The sequence below is a fragment of the Erinaceus europaeus genome, chromosome 7 (genome assembly GCF_950295315.1).
Source record: "Erinaceus europaeus chromosome 7, mEriEur2.1, whole genome shotgun sequence".
Taxonomy (NCBI): domain Eukaryota; kingdom Metazoa; phylum Chordata; class Mammalia; order Eulipotyphla; family Erinaceidae; genus Erinaceus; species Erinaceus europaeus.
This window is the reverse complement of record NC_080168.1, coordinates 123,162,485-123,187,379: the sequence shown is the minus strand read 5'-3', so window position 1 is coordinate 123,187,379 and position 24,895 is coordinate 123,162,485.

Below are 24,895 nucleotides of genomic sequence, written 5' to 3'. Positions count from 1 at the left end.
AAGATTATTTTACTTAAATGCCAGCAGAATCCTTTAAGGGGCAGCTATCTCTCTCAACTTTGCCTCCGTAAACAATGTGTTCGGGTCCTAGCCACCGTGGTGAGATAAGGAAAATAGGAGACATCAGTTCAAGAATGATAATACAATTATGGTTGTTCTCAAAGAGGTGTGTATTCAGGAAAAGGAAATGTTGGGCCTGGAAGTCTGATATCCCAAGTTCAACACCTCACCTCCTTATTGCCGCATAGTCCAGCAAGAGAGGGAGCACTGCTCTGGTTTCTCTCTGTCCTTCTAACTGTCCCTCAGATCTTCTCTCTCATCTAAATAAATGTGTGGACTGAATCCGAATCATTCAAGTGAATCAAAGTTCAAGGAAAATAATGACACAGAGTGAACTGTTCTTAGAGTCATGTATTTTTTTGAGACATTTGAGTGATTGACAACTAAAATATGCAACCTTACTGAGAGCAAATAAATCAGTGTGAAAAAATAGTTACTGGCTTAGTATGATGAGTCTCTCCTGACTGAAGAAGAAATTCCATGTATGATCAAAAAAGATGTTCCACAAAGCTGAAAAAAAGAATTGCTTACTAGTGATTTAGTGATTTAACACTGGTTTACCAAATTATAAGATAACAAGGGGATAATTCCACACCATTCCTACCTCCAGAGTTCTGTGTCCCCATCCCACTGGAAACTGCAGTGGAGTGCTTCTCCCAAGGTTACAGATATGGGTTGACATATATATATATACTTTTCTATGGCCATTGTTGTTATTATTTTGCCTTCAGGGTTACTGCTGGGACTTGGTACCTGCACGACTAATCCACTACTCCAAGAGGCCATTTTTTCCCTTTTGTTGCCATGTTGTCTTATCGTTGTTGAGATTATTATTATTGTTGTCATTGTTGTTGGATAGGACAAAGAGAAATTGAGGGAGGAGGGGAAGACAGACAGGGGGAGAGAAAGACAGACATCTGCAGACCTACTTCACAGCCTGTGAAGTGACTCCCCTGCAGGTGGGGAGCTGGGGGCTCGCACTGGGATCCTTATGCTGGTCCCTGCATTTTGCATCATGTGCGTTTAACCCGCTGCACTATCCGACCAACTTTCTCTTCCTTTTAAAATAACACCTATATCTATTACTACTTTCAAATGTCTTTTCTTTTTTCCTCTTCTCTTTCCAGGTCCTGATGAAACTGGAGTTCAGAGCCATCTCTAGGCATCTTCCTCTAACATTTCTCCCCCTCTGGGAGCAAGAACCAAAAGTCTTTGTGGAGGTTGCAAAACGTAGGAGGTCTGGCTTCTGTAACCGCTTCTCTGCTGGACATGGGTGTTGGAAGGTGGATCCATACCCTAATACCCTAGTGTGTTTCTTTTCCCAAGTGGGGCAGGGCTCTGCGGAGGGTGTCTGTCTGCACAGGGAGGTCACCATCCAATCATAGTAGCATCTGCAACTTGGTGGCTTTCCGAAAAAATCCTGCTTGTATTTTGTTGAGTTTTTAGGTGACATTTCATTGATTTTTCTCCTGTTTCACAAGAGGGTGGTTGAACCCGAATCCTTTCACAGGTCCTTGAGCTTAGTACTGTGTGCACTGGAATGGATTTGGCACTGCCTGCCCCCCAATGTGTTTCCTTCTCTCTGTTTGTCCCTTCTCTCTGTTGCAAATGCTTATTTATTTACTTGCTTCTTTCTTTATTTTATCATATATGATAGACGGAAGCAGAGCATCTCCCTGCAAACATAATGCTGAGAATCAAGCTTGAGATCTTATACCTGCAAGTCCAGCACTCTAGGTAGTATGCCACCTCTCAGACCTCATCTCTCTCTCTCTATCTGAAAGGTAAAGACAGCCCCGGGAAGAGCTGTGAAATCCTGACTAAGCACCAACTACAAAAGAAAGAAAACCATGGTCCGGGAGGTGGTACAGCAGATAAAGCATTGGATTCTCAACCATGAGGTCCCAAGTTCGATCCCCGGCAGCACATGTACCAGAGTGATGTCTGGTTCTTTCTCTCATCCTGTCTCTCTCATGAATAAACAAATACATTCGTTTTTAAAAAAAGAAAAGCATGTCACACTCAGAGAGACACCTGCATGATATCAAGCAAACATTAATCTATATTTCGAATAAATAGTAGCAATGAATCAATAAAGAAAACAGGAATAACCCAAATGACTCACTAAAAAACAGAAAGTGCCACAAATGAAACTTTTCACAGAATAAATACTGGTGGCCAAACATAAAGTTTTAAAAGGGGGACTTTATGTCAATGGAAGTCAAGAAAATACAAATCAAAGTCAGCATGACAAATAATTCAGCACTACAACATTAAATACATCAGGAAGTGAGCACTGAAGGGAATGTAGAGCCAAAGCCCACACAGATTGCCAGCAGAAAGCAAAAGTGTCACAGCAACTTGAGGAAGAGTAGTGGCTGCAGATACAATAAATGTCTGAAAGGGAAACTAAAAGCAGGACCTGACCAAATTGTAAGTAGGGCACCAAAGTAAAAACCCAGTGGTGAGGGGTAGACATGCAGCTTCCTGGGCCAGTGGGGGGTGGGAGTGGGCAGGAGGGATGGGTCACAGTCCTTTGGTGGTGGGAATGGTGTTTATGTAAACTCCTAGCAAAATGTAGACATATAAATCAGTAGCTAATTAATATGAGAGGGGGGAAATCAATTGTATGTCTCAAAGTTTCTCAAAAGACAAACTGAATCTTTTTAATATATAGGCTATGTATTTGATATGCGGACTCTCTCAAAAGCCTAGACCAAGTAGATTAGAAGCATCCAATAGCACAGCTATATACAAGATACTGGATACTGTACAGCAAACCATAACAAAGGGACTTTTCAAAGCTAACCCAATTAACAAATAATGTGATGATAATATTAACTATCGATTGTCTTTTTGAACCCTAAGACAGCATGAACCTCACATCTCCACTATAGAGCCCCTACTTCCCCCAGTCCTGGAACCCTTGGATAGGGCCCACTTTCCCGTATGCATCTCCCAATCCAAACCAAATAATATTGCATCTGCCGATCACAACCTAAGCAACGCAACGATTACCACCTCAACATGCTTCACCTCAGACTGTATCCAGAGACTTCACGTGTGGAATGACAACCCTTCAGCTTCATTACTCGGGTGAGACCTTTCCTTTTATAGTACACTCTAATTTCATCTCAGGTGGTTCACTTTCTAACAAAGTCCCATAACCTAGATATACACCAGTTTCTGTGAGAGAGAGCTTATGTTCACACGTATCCATAAACTACTGCAAAATATATACCTGAAAGCAGAAGTACATTAGATTTTGCAGTGAGTACCTCCCTAACACTTCCTCTCCACTATTCAAAGCTTTGGATCCATGATTACTCAACAAATTGTTTGGCTTCATATGTTAACTCTCTTTTCAATCACCAGGTTCCAGATGCCACCAGGATGCTGGCCAGGCTTCCCTGGATTGAAGACCCCACCAATGTGTCCTGGAGCTCAGCTTCCCCAGAGACACACCTTACTAGGGAAAGAGAGAGGCAGACTGGGAGTATGGACCGACCAGTCAACGCCCATGTTCAGCGGGGAAGCAATTACAGAAGCCAGACCTTCTACCTTCTGCATCCCTCAACGACCCTGGGTCCATGCTCCCAGAGGGCTAGAGAATGGGAAAGCTATCAGGGGAGGGGGTGGGTTATGGGGATTGGGTGGTGGGAATTGTGTGGAGTTGTACCCCTCCTACCTTATGTTTTTGTTAATTAATCCTTTCTTAAATAAAAAATTTAAAAAAAAACTAAAAAAAAAAATGTCCATGAGTATAAAACAAAATGAATGTAGGTCACTAAACAAACAACTATAAAAATAAATTAGAACTTTATAATTTAGCATGTATAACTATAAAAATGGTAGCATACACATATGCAAAAAAAGGCTGCTGTTACAAAAAGAAAGCAAAGTAGTAAGTATATGTTTCAGGTACACCCTGTCATTTTAAAAAATATATATGGTTGTGGGCCGGGCGGTAGTGCAGTGCCTTAAGCACACGTGGCGCAAAGCGCAAGGACTGGTGTAAGGATCCCGATTCCAGCCCCCACTGCCCAACCTCAGGGGAGTCACTTCACGGATGGTGAAGCAGGTCTGCAAGTGTCTATCTTTCTCTCCCCCTCTCTGTCTTCACCTCTTCTCTCCACTTCTCTCTGTTCTTTCCAACAACAGCAATAATAACAACAACAATGATAAACAACAAGGGCAACAAAAGGGAAAAACTAGCTTCCAGGAGCAGTGGATTCGTAGTGCAGGCACTGAGCCCAGCAATAACCCTTGAGGCAATGTGTGTGTGTGTGTGTGTGTGTGTGTGTTTATTTTAGAAAGACACTGAGAAAAGAGGAGAAAGAAATAGATACAGGAAATACTGTTCAACCACTAGTGAAGCTTCTCTCTGGTTGGTAGAGATCAGGGGCTTGAATCTACTACCTTGTGCATGATAAAGGGTGTTTTCTACCAGCTATGCCACTTCCTGGCTCCCTGTCTGTCTCTATCTATCCATCCATCCATCCATCTATCCACCTACCTACCATGGATGGATGGAGACAGACAGGGAGCCAGGAAATGGCATAGCTGGTAGAAAAAACACTTTATCATGCAAAAGGTAGTAGACCCAAGTTAGGTACTATATACTAGATGCATATTTCATTAAATTGTATGTTATTTGTTCTATGTTTAAGGCTTTTCAATTCCTATAAAGTCTTTGGTACTAAAAAAAATCTAAAGATGCCAAGGGAGATATAGACCTAGAAATGTCATGCAAAATTTCCTAAGAATAATGCCACCTCTCCAGATTCAAAGGAGGTCTCGAAACTTTACATCAGGCTCAACCTGATGCTGTTGACTGGCTACGGAAGAAGGGCAAACACTAGAAGAAGAAGGAAATCAAATAATTACCAAGTGACCATTAAGTTGGGAAGAAATTAAGAGATTTTCAGCTCAGGATCTTAAGTAGAGGGTTCACTAACTACCCAGGAAGTGCTGGGAGATAAATGTCAACTGCCTCGACTCTTTGCATCTTTGTGGACATTTATCTGACTGATTTTATGGTACCATTTACTCTCATGAACTTGAACAACTGTAAACTCAAGTGATGGAAGTTTATCCAAACATTCTAGTTATGACTAATCTGCAATGCGGCAGAGTCAAGTGCAAAAGAATAAAACACACGGAAACACTAGGTTGGGTTATTGCAAGAGTAAAGAAATGACCATGAGGGGGCTGGATGGTGGCACACACAGTAGGGTGCACACACTGCCATGCTTGAGGACCCTGGCTTAAGCCCCTGCTCCCCACCCACAAGGAGGATACTTTAGGAGCAATGAAACAGGCCTACAGGTGCCTGTCTTCCTCTTTCTTTCCATCTGCAGACCCTTCCCGTCTCAATTTCTCTCTGTCCTAGCAAATAAAATAGAAAAGAAAGAAAAGAAGGAAGGAAGGAAGGAAGGAAGGAAGGAAGGAAGGAAGGAAGGAAGGAAGGAAGGGAGGGAGGGAGGGAATGGCTGCAAGGAGAAGATGATTCATATTGCTGGCACCAAACCCCAGTAATACCCTGGTGGCAATAAAAATATTTTTTTTTAATTTAAAGATTTTTTTAAGAAAGAAAGAGAGGGGCTGGATAGTGGTGCACCTGGTTGAGCTCATGTTACAATGTGCAAAAACCCAGGTTCAAGGCTCTGGTCCCAACCTGCAGGGGGAGAAACTTCAGGAGTGGTGAAGCAGGGCTGCTATGTCTCCCTGTCTCCTTCCCTCTCTATCTCCATTTCTCTCTGATTTCTGACTGTCTATATCAAATAAGAAAAAAAGATAATAATAAAAGGAGGGAGGGAGGGAGAGAGAGAGAGAAATTAACATTTTGAACCTACTTTGGAACCAGGTACTGATCTCAAATTACTTATCATGGAATTCTGGTTATTACACAGTTTCATTCAGTGTAATGTTCCAACATGGCTTTAGAGAATCATTGCCCATCTGTGCTATAAAAGTCCTCATGAAACACTTTGGCCCAGAACCACTTGTTCGGCATGTGGAAAACTAAGTCCTTCCAGACAGATGTTTCGTTAATGGTTGGTGTGTGAACCTTCTCCAAGTCTGCCATACTCAGTCTAATGCTGTTTTTCAGTTCAAGAGATTTACTTAGTTTTATTTAATTTTTGACAGGGTGTTATCATATAGCTTTAAAAAACTGCCTCTTTATACCATTTAATCTTCATATAGCAATCTGTGATTGGGTTAACAGAATATGAGTGATACAACCTGAGGAATAATACAATTCATTGTTTTTTAATGAATAACAATCTCTTAGAAGTCGAGTAATTTAAAATTAGACTGAACAAAGCATTTGATTGTGGATGGTAATCATGAAGTGGCAGGGGGCTAGATAGGATAATAATGAAGTGGAAAGAAATATCATTTCTCTATGTTTAGAATCAACCCAGATCATGTGGATTCTTAGTTCCAGGCCAAATTTAAATGGCATTGTGGAATTTGTTTACACTTGGGCAATTATGACTTTCTACAAAAAAATTAACTCTGCAGAATATTAAAACAATGCCACTAGTCTTTTGCTCTTATGACCCATTTGAGTGAATTAGGGAAACTCTAATCACAATAAAAATAGTAATTTCTGTGTCCAACAGATGTAATTTACGACAGTCGCTACTTATGCAGACTTTATAGCATCTCAAAGGCTGATGAGTTCTGACATGAATGCTCAGGCACTTTTTTCTAGAACCAGATCATGAACTCCTCATTAGGGAAGTGACATCGTATGGGGGGAGGGGGAGGGCAAAAGTGGGCTGGAGGGGGTTGGGGGTCTGATGCATGATGGTGGAAAAGAGGGCAAGATGTTTTACTGCCACCTATCATGAGGAATGGTGCCCATATGTCAACAATGGTACTGTACACATTAACCCACTGGTAAAATGTAAAATAAATAAATGATGTTCACTTAGAGATATGCTCTTCTTTTTGATCAACAGATTGAATGAGATGCCAACAAAATCTGAGGAAGTTCTTGTGAAAATGTTTTGGTAGGAACTGTAAATCACTTTTTCAATTGGTGAAGCAAATGCAGAGGAAGTATAAAGCCAAATAAGTTTGGAAAATAACAATAAAACTAGAGGACAGCATGACCTGACTTCAGTACTCTATAAAGATACAATAATCAAAGTGTCATATACAGAAAAGGTAGAAACTACTTGACTAGGTAGTTTTCATAAACAAGCTCAAAAGAGCTACTTCATTTTTGTAAGGGACATACATGGAATTTATTAAAGAAATTAATAATTTTCAACTAAGAATGGAATAAGTGGATCGATGTGAAAAAAATATGTAAACTTTGTTTTATACATTGCATGATATATTAATTAATTTAAAATGGATACTGACATAATGGTGGTAACTGAAATTACATTAAAAATAAATACATAGATACAAAGCAAGGAGGTGGGGGTACAGAGCAGCAATGGCTATGTTTCTCTCCTCTCCTCTCCAACGTCAACTAGGAATACCAAAAGAGACCACCTGGGATTGCAACAAAACAGGACTAGAAGACTTCAGGAACCCACCAAACCACCGGTGAGTGCAAACACCTGTGGCTCATGGACAGAGAGGAGCCTAGGGAGAGATTAAGTGGCTGGTAACAGTCCAGCAGTTTACTAGCTGAGACACCACCTCCAGTCTGTTTCCCCAACAAGGGGACTGCTGAAGGGAGGAGAGGACTCCCTAACACTCACCAAATGCAACTGTGAGTCTCCATTGCTACTGCTCTCAGAAGCAGGAGCAGCAGAGGGAGGTCCTGGGCTGACACCAGGGGACAGAGGACTAACCAGGAAACTCAGGAGAAGATCTATACTTCCATGGCCTAGTGGTGGGGCTGTGAGAGTCTCTTTGAATAACCACTGGATTATCTCTGCCACACCCTGCTTTATCTTTTGGTCAGGAGTCAATGATTAAGCTAAAAAGCCTACTTATAGTTGAAAAGTCCTCAGGCTCCCATAGCCTACAGGGAAGAAAAATAACAAAAGAGGCTTTTAAACCACTGTGCTCCATCTCAGAGATTAAAATAATATTGAGACAACTGTCAATTTCCACAACTGTGAACCCTTTAAGTAACTTACTTAGACACAAGTCAATCCAGGCAAAAGTGATCAGTAATTTGAAAAGTACCAAGAGAGGGACCTCGTAACATACTATATAAAATGGTTAAACCAACAAGAAGAAATATTGGAGAAATAAACCAGGACAGGAGTCCAGCTAAAAGCCCCCCAAAAATTGAAGCACAAAATGATGAGGTCAACATCCAAACATTACTTAAGGAAATAATCACAGGAGTAAAGCGTTTGAAAGAATTGTCATCAGAAATGCAGAAACAACAAATGAGACTCTGGAAGAAAACACTAACTATCTCAAGGTTATTAGAGAGCTGAAAGCTGAAATAGCTGAGCTAAGAACACAACTAGCTGAACAAGCTAAAACAGTATCAGAACTGGGTAACAAAATAGAATAGAATAAATGAGGCTGAAGACAGAATTAGCAAGATCGAGGATGAATAATTAGAGACAACTAAAAAAGAAGTAAGAAATCTCAAAAAAGAGATTAACAGATACTGAAAACAACAACAGAGACCTACGGAATGACTTCAAAAGAAATAATATACTCATTATTGGCTTAGCTGACGAAGAAAGAGAAGAAGGAGAAGAAAGCATTCTTCAGGATATAATAGCTGAGAACTTCTCTAGTCTAGACAACATCAAAGACATAATGGTTCAGGAAGCCCAGAGGGTCTTTATTTTTCTGTTATCTTTATCAATTGGATAGAGACAGCCACTAACTGAAAGAAGAAAGAGAGAGAGATAGAGAGACAGAGATATACCTGTGGTATTATTTCACCACTAACAAAGTTTATCTCTGCAAGTGGGAATGGGGTTTCAAACCTGGGTCCTTGCAGATATAGTTCTTGTAATATGTGCACCAACATTTGGCCCCCTGACATTGTGAGTAGAATTTAAATACCAGAAAAAATCATTTACATTATATTATTTACTATTATATTTTAATAGTAAATAATAAATATAAATAAAATATAATTTATATTATATTTTAATAGTAAACTTTGAGTTAATTATTGAAAACCAATAGGCAAAAAAAAAACTTTCTTAGTTCATGGGAAGATTATTTTTACAACAGCTACAATGGACTCAATTTAAATGTCGTATGGCAAGAAAACTCACAGCTTTCTAATTATAATTTCAAAGATCCAAGAATTTACAAAAAATGTTGAAATGTTGACAGACTGACAGTTGAGTTTATTAGAGGAAAAAATTAAAAGAACTTTAAGCAAAGTTCAGTAGTTCTGAGGCAGTGATAAAGGCTTAATAAAAAAATATACTTGTGGTTTTTGAGGATTCATATCCTGAAATAGTAAAATCATGTTCACCTAAAACTTATTACTCCAGGCCCAACACCTATGCCTCTTGGGGGGAAAATCCAAGAATTGTTGCCAATAAGAATACCGGGCACATACAGAGAAGTGAGAACTCACATGTACAATACTTTTACCACTATTAGCACAGTTAATCTTATGGTTGAAACATCTATAACCTAAATTTTAATTCTGGTGGTGCTCTGGCTTTTCTCTTTCTCCTTTCTGAAATTCTACCTAATATAAAGTAATCAAAAATAACTGGGGGCCTGGAGGCAGCATATTGGGTTAAATGCACTTATTATTATTGGGTTACAAGCACAAGGACTTGGATTTGAGCCCCGGCTCCCCACCTGCAGGGTTCTCCTTCATGAAGCAGGTCTGCAGGTGTTTACCTCATTCTATCTTCCCATGTTCTCTCAATTTCTCTCTGTCCTATCTAACAACAACAACAAGATAGTGTGGTCTGTGAGGTGGCACAGTGGATAACGCTTTGGATTATCAACTATGAGGTCCTGAGTTTGATCCCTGCCAGCGCATGTACCAAAGTGATGTCTGGTTCTTTCTCTCCTCCTATCTTTCTCATGAATAAATAAATTCTTTAAAAAAATAGTACAAAAAAGGATGAAACATGGTTTCTGAGAGATGTGGATTCATAATGCAAGCTGAGCACCAGTTATAGCCCTTGTGGCAATAAAAAAAAGCAAGAAAGAGAATTATTTTTAACCTGAGCCAAGTAGAATTTTTATGGGATGGCAAAAAAAAATGCAGTATATAGTATATAAAGTCTCATCAATTATTACATCTAAAAATTCACCTTAGAAATAACTATTTATACTATATATCAACAAATAAACTCATTTCACATTAAAAATTCAAAGTGAAAAAAGCTTTGTAGACTATTTATTCATCTATTAACAGGAGACATGGAACCATGGCATCACAAGTGAAACCAGGCTTATGGCACTCACTGAACCTTCAAGTTCTGACCAAGATACTGACAAGGAGATGAGTCCACTATTTCTAATGGATTCAAAGTATTCCATTGTGTATAGGTACCAGAACTTTCTTAGGCACTCATCTGCTGTTAGGCATCTGGGTTCCTTCTGATTTTAAGCTATTGCAAACTATGCTGCAATAGACATAGCTGTGCACAGGTCTTTTCGGCTCGCTGTCATTGTTTTCTATGGGTTCATCCCCAGAAGAGGGATTGCTGGGTCATAGGGTAGGCTCATCTTTAGCCTTCTGAAGAATCTCCAGACTGTTTTCCGTAGGGGTTGAACCATTCATATTTGCACCAGCAATGCAGGAGAGTCCATTTTACCCCACAGACATTCCAAATATTCATAAAAATGAGCAAGTGAATGACTGGACGGATGAATAAGTAAATAAGCAAAGTATCAGGAACTCGTGTATTCAAGTGCCACTTCCCACATCACCTAAGTGAAGGAAGCATAAAGAAAAGTGAAAGGGCTGGGCAGTAGCACAGCGGGTTAAGTGCACACAGCTCAATGAGCCAGGACCAGCGTATGGATCCTGGTTTGAGCCCCCGGCTCCCCACCTGCAGGGTGGTTGCTTCACAGGTGGTGAAGCAGGTCTGAAGGTGTCTATATTTCTCTCCCCCTCTCGACTCCTCTCTGTCCTGTCCAACAACAAAGATAGCAATAACAACAATAATAATAACAACAACAAGGACAAACAATAGGGGCATCAAAAGGGAAAAACATAACTTCCAAAAGTTGTGAATTCATACTGCAGGCACTGAGCCCCAGCAATAACCTTGGAGGCAAAAAATAAATAAATAAAAGTGATAAAATTAGTATGTACCAATATAATTATGTGACTAGAACATCAAGTCTATAAAAATATTTATAAACATTGCTATAAATTCAAATTCAAATGCTATCCAAAATAATTTTATTAAAGAATTTTTTGAAAAATAATAATTTAAAAGAATTATATTATTGATGTTTTTTGCAATGTACCAGATAGGAAGTATGCATGCAGGTATGTGCATACAGATGTTTATGTGTTAAAACCAGCGGAAAATGTATTTTAAGAGACGTGTTAAGGAACATCATTTTATTAATTTACATAAGAGAACTCTGTCACACTTAGGTGGCAAAGTGTAATAAATATATTCAACAACAATAAATTAAAACATAAACAAAATTTCCTCTAATAAGAAAGGTTTTTTAAAAGAGAAATATAAAAACATAGTTAGACTATGTACATTATTGACAGAGTATATTAAACATATTTTTACAACACATGAAGAAATAAAATATAACTATGGTGTTAACTTAATGTCCAAAAAGTATATTTTTACTCTTCTAATTTACGTAAATTAGAAAAAAATTACAATAGCTTCTCCCTTTGATTCCCAATGTATATATTTCTGCTAGCCATATATTAGCCAAATGTAATTTCTAAAGTTGATGAAACAATATATTCTCTTGATTTTCTTCATGATGAAATAACAAATTGACATCGTTCCTGGTTTCGTGACTGATATGGCAGTGTAACTATTATTTGCTTACTACTACTAACTAATGGGACATGTCCTTTTCTTCCATAAACTACAAACCTATGTGAGGTGTAAGGTAGCTGTGATCCACCATTAAAAATGGGCAACATGAATCTCTGGTCGCCTGGAAGGTGGCTTAGTCAGTAGAGCACATTCATTACATGAGTGGAGTCTGCTTCATTCACAGCAATACAGAGATTAAAATGGTTATTTAGTCTTTACCCCTCTCAGAAAATTATAAACAAACCTTAAAAGGAAAATAAACAAATAAAAGGAATTCCTGAGAGAAAGCAAATTCAAGATGACCTGATTGACTTGATAATCACTCTGAATTTCTTTTTTTTAATTACCTGGGAAGTGGTCACTCTCTCTTTCACTCTCTTTTTAATTTGTCTGTTGGGAGATTAATGGTTTAGAGTTGAAAGTAAAATACAATAGTTTTTACATTTGGAACATCTCCCAGTTTTCCACATAACAATTCAGCCCCCACTATTTCCTCCTCTGCCATCATGTTCCAGGACCTGAACCCTCCCCCCCTTCCTCAATTTTTTTTACTTTGGTGCAATACACCAACTCCAGTCCAAGTTCTGCTTAGTGTTTTCCCATATGATCTTGTTTTTCAACTTCTGCCAATGAGTGAGATCATCCTATATTCATCCTTCTGTTTCTGACTTATCTCACTTAACATGATTCCTTTGAACTCTATCCACGATGAGGTAAAGAAGATGAAATAGGTGAAATCACTGTATTTAATAGCTGAGCAATATATAATCAACCTTATTATTTTTTTTTGTCTCAAGGGTTATCCTTGGGGCTCAGTCCCTGTATTACAAATCCACTGCTCCTGGAGGTCATCTTTTTTTTTTTTCCCATTGTTGTTGTTATCATTGGATAGGACAGAGAGAAACTGAGAGATGGGGAAGACAGAGAGGGGGAGATAAAGACACCTGTAGACCTGCTTCACTGTTTGTGAAGAGACCTCCCCTTTCAGGTAGGAACCTGGAGTCTCTAACTGAACCAGGATCCTTGCACTGGTCCTTGTGCTTTGTGCCATGTGCACTTAACTCGGTGCGCCATCTCCTGGGTCACATCACTCTGAACTGTAATGCAAGGAACAACCTCCTAACACTGTCTCAAGGAGCTGGAGTCTAAGCCCAGCTTAATAAGCTAGTGAGCTGAGATAAAATGGGTCAGAGTTGCTGTTTCAGGAAGCACTGAGAGGTACTGAACAAGGATATCATAGACACAATGTGTTTTACAGAAACTAAGGAAATTCAGACATTTAGAACTACAGTGGCTTCTGGGGTTCTAGGAAACAAGGAGGAGGTGGTGTTAGAACCAGAACCTCTAGGGGCTATGCACTGCGAGGTATTACTCCTGAGGAGGCAAGGCTGTGGCTCAAGATGAAGAGGAATAGAAAGGGGCGTCTGGCTTCTCTCTTCCTCTGGCTACCTTCATGTGCCTCTGATTGGGTGAAACCATAAGGTTTAGATCTAGAATGAAAGGACTCTGTATTCCAGATCAGAAAAGGTCAACAGCGGGTTCAATAAAGACAGGGGGAATAAGAATGTCTACTGTTGCAATAGCTGATATTTAGTAATGACATGGCTCTTTAGTGATCTATACTGATACTAAAATATATTGACATCAAAGAAAAAAGGCAAAAGATAAAATAGGCCAGAGTTTGGCACTGTGAAGGATGCTGATGTTTATTGTTTGGAAGAGGGTATGAGAGAATAAGAAAGAGAGAAAAATATAAGTAGAAAAAGGTAAAATGGAGATTACCCCAAAATGTTAACAATCTAAGCTTAACAGAAATACTTGTATTGACAGAATATAATTTTAAAAAAAACCTTCTTAGTAAATGCAGATTATAAATGATAAATCATTTGTATGTGTTGATTATAAAAATAAGTCACGGAAAGTTAGAAATAAGGGGAATTTTTTTTTTTGGTTGTTTCATTTGTTTTCCCTCCAGGATATTCCTGGGGATTGGTGCTGGCACTATGAAACTACTGCTCCTGGTGGCCATTTTTTTTTTCTTATTTTACTGGATTGGAAAGAGAGGAAATGAGAAAGGAGGGGGAGATAGAGAGGGAGAGAGAAAGACAGACACCTGCAGACGTGCTTCATTGTTTGTGAAGTGACTCCCCTGCAGGTGGGGAGCCGGGGGCTGAAACCAGTATCCTTCTGCTGATCCTTGTGCTTCATGCCACACGTGCTTAACCCACTGTACTACTGTCTGACACCTGTGAGGGGCACTTCTTTAAACAAGTAATAGTCATCTAATCTTCTTCTAGCGTTTGCCCTTCTTCCGTAGCCAGTTAATGGCTTTGAAAGTGACTGGGATCCATGTGGATTCAGTCGGCTAGGAAGGATCGTTAGTTTCCCCAATGAATGGGTACTCACGGGATGCACCACGGGAAGGTTGATCCAAGTCATCTAATAGTACACACTATTACAAACCACTGAGTATTTTCCCCTTCGGAGAGGCAACAAGGCAAGTCTCATTCTCAGCATTTCCTCAGGTGAAATGAAGATCATGCCCACAGACAAGCCCAGGAGCTCTCATGTTTATAAAAACTTCATTTATATGTGTCCCAAACTAGAAACAACCCAGTTGCTTACCAAAGATAATAGTGGCATACTCATACAATGAAAAAAAAAAGTAACTACTAGTAACCACAAGATATATGGCGATCAAGTCACTAAGCTTACTGAAAGAAGTTTTATTTTACCAAATAAAAGCATCTTTTTTTCTTTTTTAAATATTTATTTTCCCTTTTGTTGCCTTGTTGTTTTTTATTGTTGTAGTTATTATTATTATTGCTGTTATTGCTGTTGTTGTTGGATAGGACAGAGAGAAATGGAGAGAGGAGGGGAAGACAGAGAGGGGGAGAGAAAGACACCTACAGACCCGCTTTACCACCTGTTGAGCTAGTCCCCTGCAAGTGGGGAGCCAGGGCCTCGAACTGGAATCCTTAGGTCAGTACTTGTGCTTTGTGCCACGTGCGCTTAACTTGCTGCACTACCACCCGACTCCCAAAAGCATCTTTCTCTATGACTTCCTTCAGATGACGGTGTGAACCAGTTAAAGTGAATCCATGGGGACAACAGGTATTTCAGTGATAGTTCCATGAGGGATGAAGGCGACAATGATTATAAACCGGCCACTGGGAGGTTTTCTTGTGTGATGGAAAATGTTACAGATTTTGATCTGGATGTGATCACGCAGTTTTACATTTGCCGCAATGAATCAAGCTCTACACTGCCAATTTAAGTAAATTAATTATACCTTGATAAAGTTACCCTGCACAAAGATATTGAAAAGTTATGCCTGTTGAACTATTCTGACTGAAACATACTGGCTAGGCTTGTTTTAACTTTGATGCAATTATCATAGTGAAACAGAGAAACAACAGTGAGCTATTACCTAGTAGCTTAGAGGAATGGCTCTGTGTCAGGTGAAGGCAGGTCTCTGTCAATTCTGCAAGAATTATCGGATATCTGCGGTCTGCCTGGAACCATGCAGGACAGAATGATGTAAGAACACTGTGTCAGGAAAAGCCCCAAGTCCCAGGAAGAACCAGGATGTCAGGACACCCAGCAAGTAATTTAACCTTACTGAGTTGCAATTTCCACAGACACAAACCGGGATAGTAATGTTCCTTCACAGTGGTTTTCTAAAAGTAAAGGAAGTATGGATGTAGATGTTCTAATAATACCTGCTCGGTGAATTATGCTTTGGGTAATTACAAGAAAGTAGAAGCAAATAAATGAAAGCCATGTATGGCAAAACACAGAATATCATTTTAGTTTTTAATAATACAACAGTGTTACTGTTGCCCAGGCAGTGGGACGAATGATTGAGTGTACTCATTACCGTGTGAAAGATCTAGGTTGAAACCCATGGTCCCCACCAGCAGGGAGGAAGCTTCCAGATCTCCCTCCTTATCCCCCCTCCCTCCACCACCTCCTCCTCCTTCCCATCCTTCTCTCCTTCTCCCTCTCCCCCTCCCCCTTATTTCTCACTCCCTTCACAGTTTCTCTCCATCCAATGAACTAAAAAAAGAAAGAAGCTTTCAAAATATGTATCAGGCTATAAAATCCTGTGATGGACCCTGTTACCAAGCACAAGGACCCAGGTTCTAGCCCCCACTTCCCAACTGCAAGGGGAACGCCCCATAGATGGTGAAACAAATGTGCTGGTGTCTCTCTTTCTTTCTCTCTTCCTCTCTTTCTCCTTTCCTCTCTCAATTTTTCTCTGCCCTACCCAATAAAATGAACAAATGGCTGTCAGGAGCAGTGGATTCCTAGTGTCTTCACTGAACCTCAGTGATAAGCCTGTAGGCAATGGTGATGATGCCGTAGAGAATATAGAAGGGAAGAAATGTCTTCATTTACATTACTGAGATAATTTCCATTAAGACAACTGGTAAAGGAATAAGCTAGAGTGAACATTGACTTATAATATATATTTATTTTCAGTAAATTCCTAGCCATTACCACAGTCTGTTAAAAGAATACAGCCTAATGAGTGAAAGTTTGTTCCAGAAACTTGAGGGTAGCCTGACAGCAAGAGAGCCATTAGTGCTTTTCTTGACATTAATAATTTAAAGGAGGAAAGAATGGATGCCCATCTCTAAGGATTCAAAAAGCAAATTGTAAAATCCAACATCCATTTTGATTTTTAAAAGCTCAGTAAATTAGAAATTAAAGAATATTTTATGACCACTACTTTACATGATCTGATTGTATGTCTAAGAACTCTGAGATAATCGTTTGACAAAAGGCCTGAAGACAGCGCACTTCACAAAATCTCTGCTTTTATTATCCACACATGTTAAAAATTATCTTTCACCCTTTGTACCAATTCTTATCAGAAAATAAAACAATTTTTGAAATATGGATGAAATAAGAATAAAGTTAATAAGTTTTATCTCATACCTACATAAAAAGAAATACCAACTTAAAAGAAATGAACAGGAAAACAGCGGCTGGTGTGAGTTGCATCAAGCAGCAGCCTGTGACTGGGGATACTCAGGATGGGACAGAGGAACCTCCCACTTCCTCTCTAGAGCCTATTATTTCCCCCAGTCCTAGAACCTCTAGGGTGGGACCCACTTTCCTGCATGCTTCTCTCAATTCATACCAACTGATATCGCATCTGCTGACCCCAACCTAATCAAAGCAACCAGTACCACCTCAGCATGCTTCACTTCAGACTGTGTCCAGAGACATCAGACATGGAATGTCAACCTTTCACCCTCACTACTCAGGTGAGACCTTTCCTTTCATAGTATTCTCTAATTGCATTCCAGGAGGTTCACTTTCTAACAAAGTCCCAAAACCTAGATATAGACCAGATCCTGTAAGATAGAGCATATGTTCACATGTATCCATAAGTTAGGGCAAAATATATACCTGAAAGCAAAAATACACAATAGTCTTTAGTGAGTCAGTATCACGTTCATAATGAAATAGTGTCCACTTAGACTTAGATACCCTCCTCACCTACTTCCTATTACAGTTGTCTCACTCACTCCAAAGCTGACCTTATCAAAGCAAGGACTGCAAAAGCAGAATAAGGGCAAGAGACTGGCATACTTGAACGATGACTCTTTAGTCACTATCAGGCCACCCCATGAGCTAGGGCCCTAATCGGGGAGTTCTGAGATTCCCAAACAGACGTGATGGGCCTAGACCTTAAATAAATCCCTCTCTCCATTGTTACCAGTCATCTCTATCAGGAACAACAAAATAGACCCCTTTGTGGGCCCCATATATGACCTTGCCCTCAACTTGGATCAACAAATGGTAGAGAATGTTCCATCCTCCAAAGAGAGGCTGGACAATATACTCTATGCTACACTTGAGGAAGATGGATCCTGATACTGGGGCATCTTGAAACATTCCTACTTATGACCACAGAATGTGAGCTCAGACCTACAGGGATGCAGAGGTTACATAGGCTCCTAAGCTGAATATGGGCCCCAGATCACATCAAATTGATGGGGTTTACAGTCAACAATATTTATACCTTTCCCATATTTGGGAGCTACTCTCTTCCGTGATCAAGCTTTCTGGTTCTTCTTCCAGCCATGACATCATCTCCCCAGACAATAATTAGGATCCACCTGCATATCAGATTTCAGGCTCAGGCAAAAAGAAAAACAGTAGTATAGCCACAGGCACTCTGGAATATAACTAAAATATGCCTACTAGCTATCTACAAAATGGAGCCCCCCATCCCCCCTGAAACTCTTCATCTGCACTATTCCAGCCTTTAGGCCCATGATTGGTCAGAATTTCTTTGGCTTTGTATGTTAACTCTCTTTTCAACCACCAGGTTCCAGATGCTGATCAGACTTCCCTGGACTGCCGACCCCACCAATATGTCCTGGAACTCTGCTTCCCAAAGCCCTTCCCCACTAGGGAAAGAGAGAGGCAGGCTGGGAGTATGGGCCGACCTGCCAATGCCCATGTTCAGCGGGGAAGCAATTACAGAAGCCAGACCTTTCACCTTCTGCATCCCACAATGACCTTGAGTCCATACTCCCAGAGGGTTAAAGAATAGAAGAGCTATCAGGGGAGAGGATGGGATAGAGTTCTGCTGATGGGAACTGTGTGAAGTTGTACCCCTCTTATCCTACGGTTTAGTCAATGTTTGCTTTTTATAAATAAAAAAAATTAAATGTTTCACCAAAACAAGAAATAAAAAACAAACAACAACAAAAAAACAAGATATAAAAACAAACAAACTAAAAGAAATGAACAGCCGGCAAAAATAATTTTACAAGGATTTGGGGTACAGGTCAGCCTGTCAGGAAACCGTCTTGTGTGTCAGAGGCTCCAGAACTCACAGATTTCATCCCTACACAATATATATATTTTTTGCCTCCAGGGTTATTTTCTGGGACTGGGTCCTGCACTGCTCCTGGAGACCATTTTTTTTCCTTTTGTTACCCTGGTTGTTTTACCACTGTTGTGGTTATTATTGTCATTGTTATTGATGTCATTGTTGTTGGATTAGACAGAGAGAAATGAAGAGAGGAGGGGAATACAAAGAGGGGGAGACAAAGACAGATACCTGCAGACCTGCTTTACTGCCTGTGAAGGGCCTCCCCTGCAGGTGGGGCGCTGGGGCTTGAACCTGCTGCACCCGGCCACTCCCTACACAATATCTTATGCCAGATTGAGCAGTGCTCTAGTCTCTCTCTCTCTCTCTCTGTGTGTGTGTGTGTGTGTGTGTATCCTTCTATCTTCTCTCCTTCCTCCCATAATAATTAAATGCATATTTCTGCTCATTTATTCTGTTTTACCAAGGAGATGATGGTTTCTAAGACATCATCAGTACAATCTCTTCCCTTCTAATCATGGGTGCCTGCATTCCACTTCCACCAGCCTAAGTCCTCTGACACCAGGTACGGGCTCCCCCACAAGGTGAAACTTGGAGGAGGTGAGATTTGTTACAACAAAGTCAAGGACACTAGGACTCCAAGCGGGCAGGGGTGACTGAGAGGGCAAATCAGTCTTTTATAAATAGCAATAATATCACAATGCTATTTTCCAAATTAATTATTTCCCCCTGGAACTCTCATTATGTCTCATGGCTCACATATTAATTCCTAACATTGTGTCTCCTTAGAGAAATCTGAACTAAAAAGAAGAAAGCTCCAGACCTTAGTGTACTCAGCTAACTGTTAAGTCCAGCATGTGTATCAAGTCACGCCTCAATTTATCCTGCAGTAGAATTCGAGATTTTGCCTTAATTTCTCTTCGCAAAATGTCTAACTTCTTCCTATGCTCACTTCTAGTACTCTATAAGCTTCTGATTTCTGAGAATGTTCCGCCATCATCTTGGTTTCTTGTCTTAATGCACCTCAAGCTATGGTAGGCAGCCTTCAACACACTCAAATTTGCCCCCTTGTCCCCACCCTCCGGCCCCAAGTACCTTTCTCTAAAAACATGGAAACGTGTTACAGTTACATCAGAGAGGCCTCCAAGGGGATGAATCCCTGTTGCAGCCCTGCCCAACCTGACACAGAGGCTAAAGGTTCTATCTGTTTGTTTTTCAGATATGTTTACCTTAGTAGTCTACATTCCACACAGCAGTAAAATCTTGTTCACCTCTATATTTCACTTGGCATATCAACTAGAATTCCATTCCTCTGGCGAACAGAAAATTCTAGAGTGTGCTCTAAGCACTTATCTTCACATCCCAGAATTTTGTAATGTGTTTTTCTACTTTCCTTCTCATTTTCCCCACTTCAGCAAAGGTGTTCTCTGGGATTAGCACCTCAGTCCAGTTGGTCCCAAAGTCCTGGACTTGGGTCTGATTTAGAGAGACCCCAAAGTAAGGTTTGCTTTGAGGGAAGAACTTAGTTTGCATTTTTACACATGCATGTGTTACAATGCACAAGGATCCAGGTTCAAGAACCCGGTCCCCATCTGTAGGGGCGAAAGCTTCCCACGTTGTGAATCAGTCTCTTTCTCTCTCCCTATCTCCCCCTTTCTGACAATTTCTGGCTATCTCTATCTAAGAAAATAAATATATGTTTTTTAAAATTAGCTATCTATTTATTAAAAAAATGAAAGTCTAAAGTCCTAATGTTATTTATATATAATGTATTTTGTCTTTTACCTGCTCTACATAATTTCAGAAGAACTTCCTTAAAGTTACCGAGACAGATAAAACTGGGTAGATTCCTTTCTTCTGCTTTCTCTTCATTCAAGCTCTCTATGGGCTGAGCACTCACGTGGAGAGGGGACAGTTACACGGCACAGTCCTACCCTGAAGCTCGTTTAGAAACAGCCTCATACCAGCTAGTTCAGGCATTCTCTGGCCTGGTGCAGCTGACACGTAAGATTAACTATCATAGTCACTGGCCTGGACTACATTTGTATGCCTTTATAATTGGCAGAGCTAGAAAATCTGATTTTTAGGTAGCACTCACTTTTGCTGTTGTGAGAGCTTTCTTTTGGTTTGTTTTCAAGAAAAAAAAAAAAACTATCTTGTGTTAATTTTGATATTTCCAGTCAAATTCAGGACCAAAAGGAATTTTCTTAATATCTTCTACCCTCCATCTGTGTATCTATTCTCTAGTGTTATTTATTTTTTTGCCTGTTCTTAATAATGCCATCGTGATTTACTCATTTGCTGACTCACAGAACACACAAAAGAAAGTTCTAGGATAACAACATTAAAACAATATAGTTACTAAAACATGTTCAGATGCATAGCCATATATATGTGTGTGTATACATGTATATATATGTGTGTGTATACACACACACACACACACACACACATATATATATATATATATATATATATTCCTTTTGAAAGTTCTCTCTTTCCTGAGTATATATCAAAAGGATGAAAGCAAAGTTTGAAAATCAACTGGAATAATGATCTCTGTGTGACTGTGAAGCAACTCCAGAAACAATTACGTTGATATATTCATTCTGATTTTAGCCATTGTTTTTTCACCACTTGTTTTACTTTATAATTACAGTTCTCAAGAAAAATCCACATGGCAAGGTATATTCAGTGAAGTTTGTTGAGTGTCCTTATAGATAAGCACGTTTTGAATTTGAGTCTCACGTATTTTCAATTGCATAACAGTATGAGACATATATAGTTGGACAAATGGACTGAAAGGCTGATGGATAGACAGGTGGCTTTATCCATGAGGGAAATCACTGGATCTTGTACAAAAAAGTCCAGTTCAGTTTGGACATTTCCTAAGTGGCATTTCTTCTGTTCTACTGATCTGTGAAATCTCTCTCTTACCTTGTGGTCACTTAAGATCACTTTCTCTGTGTTTTTACACAGTTTAACAAGTTGTTCCCATAATTTTACTTGGCCTTGGCATTTCTGCTTGATCTCCAAAGGCCTTGCCCTGACAGTTTTGACTTGTTCCTCTCTCCCTGCGGCTTCTCTCACTCTGAAAATTAGAGAATGCATTCCTAGTGATGAAAATGACCTAGACTGGCATTCATTACGACAGAGCAGCTGGGCAAGGCAGGATGGAACAATTCACAAGGCCTAAGAGGCAAGCAGAGAAGAAAATAATAATAATAATATGATTACACAAAACTAGACTGATATTTACAAAACGTAGTTTCATATCTCTGTATATGCCTTAGTTCCTAACATTACGGAAAAAAAGGAAGTCTCTAAGAAGAGCTAATTTTCTAACAAGCGACTGGAGCGGTTTAGAATTTGCAAATGATGTTTACAAAGTTAAGTTCCCAATTAGCGACTTCCCCCCATTGGTAGTAACAAGAAAGCTGGAAAATAACCTACCAAAGTCTGGAATGAGACTTTCACACTTTCTGTTCATTACGGCCAAATTTTCCCAACGACGGTCCTGAATAGCAGGGCCCCCTATATCCATCCTGAATCCCATTGTTGGGAAAATTTGGCCATAAAGAACAGGAGGTGTGGTGAAAGTGTCATTCCAGACTGTGGTTGTGCCCCTCCCCCAGGTACTGCTCTCTCAAGAGCACAATAATCACCACAAAATACCAGAACAAGGTCACTTTTTCAACGTGCTCAGGAGTAGTTTTGCTCTCTTAGGCAGGTAAACCTACTCCAAACATCAAGGATCGTTCTTGATAAATATCTCCATGTCTTTACCCCCACGATGGACAATCTGGCAACCGAAGCCCAGTGATCACCAACTGAATTTATTTAAAGATATTGTTGTTGTTCTCAAGATATATTTAAATTATTTATTTATTGGATAGAGAGAGCCAAAATATGAGGGGAAGGGTGAGGTAGAGAGGGAGAGAGAGACAGAGACACCTGCACCCCTGCTCCACCACTCTTGACGTTCTCCCCCTGCAGGTGGGGATCGGAGGCTTGAACTCAGGTCCTTGCACATTGTAACATGTGCGCTCAACCAGGTACACTGACACTTGGCCCCGCAAGATTTTTTCCAATGGAATTAATTTAAGGTTATTATTTCTAAACTAATTACAGTGTCTGTGAACATAAAAAAGCATATCGAATATTATATTTAATTTCTTAATTACTGGAGAACCTAATAGTATAAAAAAGTTTTTAAGGGGGGTCTTTTTATTTTTAATTTTTTATTAGTGATTTAATATTGTTCTACAAAATGATAAGATATAAGATATGATAAGTATACAAAATGATAAGATATAAGATAATAAAATGATAAGATACAAGATATGATAAGATATATGATATAAGATATGATAAGATATAAGTATAATATATAAAATATAAGATATGGTAAGTATACAAAATGATGAACTATAAGATGACAAAATAATAAGATATGATATGTATGAGGGGGCGGGCAATAGCGCAGTGGGTTAAGCGCACGTGGTGCCAAGCACAATGAATGGCTTAAGGATCCGGTTCGAAACCCCGGCTCCCCACCTGCAGGGGAGTCACTTCACAAGTGGTGAAACAGGTCTGCAGGTGTCTATCTTTCTCTCTCCTTCTGTCTTCCCCTCCACTCTCCATCTCTCTCTGTCCTATCCAACAACAAAGGACATCAACAACAACAATAATAACCACAATAAGGCTACAACAGCAGGGGCAACAAAAGGGGGGGAAATGGCCTCCAGGAGCAGTGGATTCATGGTGCAGGCACTGAGCCCCAGCAATAACCCTGGAGGCAAAATAAAAAAAGATTTTACAAGTATGGTAAGAGATAAGATATTATAAGTATGATAAGATGTAAGATATGAGATATGATAAGTATAATAAGATATGTTATGATAAGTACGATAAGATGCAAGATATAAGTATAATAAGATATGATAAGTATAATAAGATAAAAGATATAAGCTATGATAAGTATAACTCTACACCTTTCCTGCCACCAGAGTTCTGCTTCCCCATGTGCCTACATTGGAGCTGCTTCAGTTCTCCCAAGATCACTGATATGGGTTGACTATTATTTCTATCTATATGCTTGCCTTCTCTTCCTCCCTCTTCCCTCCCTTCCTTCCTTCCTTCCTTCCTTCCTTCCTTCCTTCCTTCCTTCCTTCCTTCCTTTCCCTTTCTTCCTTTCTTCCTTCCTTTCTTTCTTTCTTTCTTTCTTCCTTTCTTTCTTTCTTTCTTTCTTTCTTTCTTTCTTTCTTTCTTTCTTTTTCTCCTTATGGTCCTGCCTTCTCTTCCTACTATTTCTGAGTGTCCTTACCTGCTCCCCTGCCCCCCCCCCCTCTCTCTGGTTCCTGAAAGAATTGGAGTTCAGAGCCCTCTTGTTATTTCCCCCTAACATTTACTCCTCTGAGAAACAAAGTTCTTTATGGAGTGCACAAGGTGGAAGGTTTGGCTTCTGTAATTGCTTCTTCTCTGGACATAGGTGTTGGCAGGTGAATTCAAAAGGAGGTGTTTTTTGTTTGTTTGTTTGTTTGACTTTTTTTTGTCACAACAGTATTTCAGTAGCCTTTTTGCAGAAGGAAGAAACGTAGCAATAAACAGTGTATGCTCAGGCATTTAGATTTTTGTCCAAAATGAAGCACCTGGGTCCAGCCCTGAAAATATGTACTCCCCTCACCACACCAGCATTCCACAAGTGTACAAATCCATACTTGTTATAGTAGTCTCAGGATGAGGTTGAGGGAGGGGGGTCGGGAAAGTTACAACTTCACGTCCAGGGCTTATTTCTGCCTATGCCTGGCACTGAGAACATACAACTAAGAGAGTTTCAAAGACAGCTGTCACTTTGTGATCTCACTTCCCAGGAGAGCAGGTAATAGTAATTAATATGCATTGTGCTTAGCAGTTTACATATTTTGGCTCACAGAGGCTCCATAAGGTTGAATGACTCGTCATTGTTATTGTTCCTAGTCAGAAACTACAGAAGGTCAAGTAAGTAGATTTCCCAAGGCCATTCTCTACTCAA